Genomic DNA, 5615 nt, shown 5'->3' with positions numbered 1-5615 from the left:
AAAGAAATTAAGAAAACAATCCCATTTATAATTGCATCAAAAACATAATAAAATATCTGGGAATCAAATTAGCCAAGGAGGTGAAAGACCTCTTCTCAGAAAAGTATAAGTCATTGAAAAAAAGAAATTGAAGAAGATACAAATAAATGGAAGCCTATACTGTTCTCATGAGTAGGAAGGATGAACATCATTAAAATGGCCATACTACCCAAAGCAATCTATGGATTCAATGCTGTCCCTATCATAATACCAATGACATTTTGCAGAGAGCTAGAACAAATTATCTTAAAATTTATATGGAACCATAAAAGACTCCAAATAGCCACAGCAATCTTGAGAAAGAAGAACAAAGTTGGAGGTATCACACTACCTGATATCAAACTATACTACAAGGCTATAGTAATCAAAACAGCATAGTACTGGCATAAAAACAGATATGTAGATCAATGGAACAGAATAGAGAGCCCAGAAATAAATCTACACCTATACTCTCACTTTAATATATGACAAAGGAGGCGAGTCTATACAATGGGGGAAAAAACAGTCTCCAATAAATGGTGTTGAGAAAATTGGACAGATACATGAAAAAAAAAAATGGACCACCTTCTTACACCGTATAGAAAAGTAGACTCAAAATGTATTAAAGACTTGAATGTATGACCCAAAACCATAAAACTTCTAGAAGAAAATAAAGGCAGTAATCTCTCTGATATTGCTGCTAGTAATTTAATTTTCAGACATGTCTCGGGCAAGGGAAACAAAAGAAAAAATAATCAAATGCAACTACGTCAAACTAAAAAGTTTTTGCACAGCAAAGGAAACCATCAGCAAAACAAAAATACAACTGGCTGAGTTGGGGAAGATATTTGCTTATGATACATGTGATAAGAGGTTAATATCCAAAATATATAAAGAATTCATACAACTCAACAACAGAAAAACAATCCAATGAAAATGTGGACAGAAGTCCTGAATATATATTTCTCCAAAGAGGAAATACAGATGGCCAATAGACATATGAAAAGATTCTCAAGGTCACAAGATAACTAATCATCAGAGAAATGCAAATTAAAACCACCTCACACCTGTCAGAATGGCTATAATCAGTAAATCAAAGAACTAGAGTTGGCAAGATGTGGAGGAAAGGGAACCCTCATACACTGTTGGTGGGATTGCAAATTGGTACAGCCGCTATGGAAAACAGTCTGGAGATTTCTCAAAAAATTAAAAGTGGGGATACCTTTTGACCCAGCAATTTGATAATTTACAAAATGATAATTTGTAAAGATCTATGCACCACAAGATCTTGTGCTGTTCGTGGCAGCACAATTTACAATAGCCAAGATATGGAAACAGCCTACCATTCACAGTGACATGGATGGATCTATTTTACATGCTGAGTGAAATAAGTCAGATAGAGAAAGATAAATACCATATGATTTCACTTGTAGACAGAATCTAAGGAACAAAAAGAACAAACTAATCAAAAGTAAACTCATAAATATAGAGGACAGTCTGGTGATTGCCAGAGGGGAGGGGAGTTCGGGGGGCTGGGAGAAAGGGGCGAAGGGTTAAAGAAGTACAAATTAGTAGTTGTTAGGTGGTCTTGGGAATGGGGACCACAGCATAGGGAATGCAGTTAGCAGTAATGTAATGGCTAGGTGAGAGCCAGAGGAGAGGAAGCGTAATCAGAGAGATTGTTTCATAATCTATGTAAAAGTCTAACCAATGTACCATATACTTGAAACTAAAAATAAAATTTTTTTAAGACTGTAATAAGAGACAAAGATGGTCATCAGGAACACATAACATTAGTTAGTATTTGTGTACCTAACATAGGAGCACCTAACTTTATAAGGCAGTTATCTATGTGGAGAAAGAGGCAGCAATACAGTAATAGAGGAATACCCTACCCAACTTTCAACAGTGGATATATCATCCAGACAGAAAATCAATAAGGAAACATTGGACTTAAGAGACATGTTAGATCAGATGGACCTAACAGAAATTTGTAGAACATTCCGTCCAACAGCAGCAGAATATACACTCTCATGTGTAAATGGAACATTCTCCAGTTTAGATCATATGTGAGGCCACAAAATGGGTCTTATTAAATTTAAGAAGATTGAAATAATGTCAAGCATCTTTCCCAACGACAGTGGTACGAAACTGAAAATCAACAATAGGAGGAACACTGGAAAATTCATGTGTAGAAATTAAACAGCACACTCCTAAACAACCGAGGGATCAAAAAAGAAATCAAAAGGGAAATCAAAAAATATCTTGAAACAAACTAAAATGGAAACACAACATACCAAAATTTGTAAGATGTAGCAAAAGCAGTACTGAAAGAGAAGTTTATCATGATAGATGCCTACCTTAAAAAAACAAGATTACAAATAAACCTAATTTTACACCTTAACTAGAAAAAAAGAACCAACTGAATCCAAATTTAGCTGAAGTAAAGAAATAACAAAGATCAGAGTAGAAATAAAAAACAGAGACTAGAAAATCTGTAGGAAATATCAGCGAAGCCAAGAGCTGGATTTTTGAAAAGATAAACAAAATGGAAAAGCCTTTAACCTATTTCCCATTTAGAAAAAAAAATGCAGCTCACCGCCAGCATTAATTTAATTTTACATAAACATGCTCTTTGAGACTGGAGCAAATCTGACTAGTTTTCAATGTGAAAATAAAATATAAAAACTGTTCTTGAAGTTATTTCTAAACAGAACTTGTCTCTAATCCTAATGTAACAGAAGTGTGTACATATATCAGATTCATGAAATGAATTTTCAGCTAACAACTGTTCGAGAACAATGTTAACATCACGCATAGGAATGCTATGTTTTCTAGGATTTGACATTTTCAGCAGTCGAGGATTACCACTACTAAAAACAGAATTCTATAAGTAGAATGATGTCATTTGTTTCCAAAGACTATCAATATACTAGAGCAACGTAAAAAATAATAATAAAAATGAGATATTTCATGGCAAATTTGGGGGTAAGATAAAGACTGTAATCTGCGAGTTAACTTGGAATAAATGCTGCAGCGGCAAGCACCACCAGCAAGTATTCTTGGGGTAAACGGAAAATGGGTTAACTAGACTAAGAAAAAAAGAGAGAAGACTCAGAAATGAAAGAGGAGACATAAAAACCGATACTATAAAAACACACAGGATCATAAGAGACTAGTGTGACAAATTATATGCCAACAAATTGGATAACCTGGAGTAGATAAACTCTTAGAAATATACAACCTATCAAGACTGAATTAATAGAAAATTTAAACAGAATAATAATGAATAAAGGGATTGACTCAATAATCAGAAACCTCCCAAAAAGAAAAGCTGAGGACTACATGGTTTCACTGGTGAGTTTTACCAAACATTTAAAGAAGAATTAACACCAATCCTTCTGAGACATTTTCAAAAAATTGAAGAGGAGGGAACATTCCCAAACTCGTTTTATAATGCGAGCATTCCCTGCTACCAAAGCCAGATAAGGACACAATAAGAAAAGTAAATCAGTCAAATATTCTTGATGAACATGATGCAAAACTCCTCAACAAAGTAGTTAGCAACCTAATTCAGCAATACTCAGAGTGGATCATACCACATGATCAAGTGGGATTTGTCCTTAGGGTGCAAGGGTGTTTCAGCATATGCAAAACAATAAATGTCATGCAGCATATTAGTAAAATAAAAGATGAAAATCATATTTCAATAGTTACAGAAAAAGCATTTAACAAAATGCGATTTTCTTTCATGATAAAAATTCTCAATATATTCAGTATAGAAAGAATATACCACAATATAATAAAGGTTGTATGTGCCAAACCCTCAGCTGACATACTAACCAGTGAAAGGTTGAAAGCTTTTCCACTAGGATCAGAAACAAGACAAGTGTGCTCACTATCACTACTCCTAGTGGAAGGCCTACCTGCTTAACTAGGCAAGACAAAGAAATAAAATGCATCCAAATCAGTAAAGAAGAAGTAAAATTGTCTTTGTTTACAGATGGTGTGATTTCAGATATAGAAAACCCTAAAGAGTCCACCAAAAACCTGTTAGAACTAAAAAACAAATCAGTAAAATTTCAGTATACAAAATTATCACAAAAGTCTGTTGTTTTCTATACACTAACAGCATACTCTGAAAAATAGCTAAAGAAAACAGTCCTATTTACAATAGTGTCAAAAATAATACTTAGGAATAAATTTATCCAAGGAGGTGAGATTTATACACTGAAAATTATGTCATTGATGAAAGAAACTGAAGAAGACACAAATAAATGGAAAGATATCTATGTGTATGAATTAGAAGAATTAATATTGTTAAAATGTCCATATGTAGATTCAGTGAAATCACTGTCAATATCCCAGTGGTATTTTTCACAGAAATATAAAAAAAAAAAAAAAATCCTAAAATTCATATGAAACCCCAGAAGTCCCCAAGTAGCCAAAGCAATCCTGAGAAAGAAAAGAAATCTTGAGGCATCACGTTCCTTGTTATCAAAATATATTACAAAGCTATAGTAACCAAAACATTATGGTACTAGTATAAAAGCAGAAACATTGATCAGTGGAACTGAGAATTGAGAGTCCAGGCATAAACTCCTACATATACAGTCAACTAATATTTGACATAGGAGCCAAGAATACTGAATGGGGAAAAGACAATCTCTTTAATAAACAGTGCTGGGAAATCCAGATATTCACATGCAAAAAAATGAAATTGGGCATCTATCTTATATCACTCACAGAAATTAACTTGAAATGAATTAAAGGCTTAAATGTTAAGTCCTGAAAGTGAAATAGAAAACGTAGGGGGAAAAAGTCCTTAACATTGGTTTTGGCAATGAGTTTTTGAATATGACAGCAAGAAGGCAGAAGCAACATAAGCAAAAATAAATAAGTGGGACTCCATCAAACTAAAAATCTTCCACACAGCTAAAGAAACAATCAGCATAATGAAAAAATAAAAAAGCAGTGTACAAAATGGGAGGCGATACTGCAAATTTCCTATCTGATAAGGGGTTTAATATCCAAAATATTTAAGGAACTTATATAACTCAATAACAGAGTCTAATTTACATGAAAATGCAAAAATGATCAAAATCACTAATCATGAGGGAAATGCAAGTCAAAACTACAATAAGGTATGACTGCATACTTGTTAGAATAGCTGTTATCAAAAAGAGTAGGTCTTGAGGCAACTGTAAGCACAGCATCTGTGAATTGCTTGGTGAATCTTAGCAGGTGGCCCTGGAGAGGTGCAGGCTACGGCTAAAATTGGCCTGCAGCTGAATCCCTCTCAGGACTGTGCCACTGGACACCTACTTCACAAATCCACACTAATAAGACTAGGAGACTTAGGAGCTTTGCTTAGTACTTAGAAACATATACAGAAAGGCAGCCAAAAGGAGAAGACAAAGAAGTAGAAACCATAAGAGAACAGAACAGAGATCCAGGAATAATGTGGGCAAGCAATCTAACAGATGCAGAGTTCAAAACACTAGTTATAAAGATGCTCAATGAACTTAGGAGAAGTGTAGATTAATTCATTGACAGCTTTAACAAAGAGATTAAAAAAATAAATAGAGATGGAAAAT

General features: G+C 34.0%; 1 protein-coding gene across 1 annotated transcript in view; it reads left to right on the top strand.

Annotated features, from left to right (window-relative positions):
* ERC1 (ELKS/RAB6-interacting/CAST family member 1) overlaps positions 1-5615 on the top strand; it is a 513889-nt gene that overhangs the window by 310063 nt on the left and 198211 nt on the right. The gene's annotated exons all lie outside the window — the stretch shown is intronic.

Source organism: Pteropus vampyrus, unplaced genomic scaffold (genome assembly GCF_000151845.1).
Source record: "Pteropus vampyrus isolate Shadow unplaced genomic scaffold, Pvam_2.0 Scaffold137, whole genome shotgun sequence".
Classification (NCBI taxonomy): domain Eukaryota; kingdom Metazoa; phylum Chordata; class Mammalia; order Chiroptera; family Pteropodidae; genus Pteropus; species Pteropus vampyrus.
This window is presented reverse-complemented; position numbering and strand designations above follow the sequence as displayed.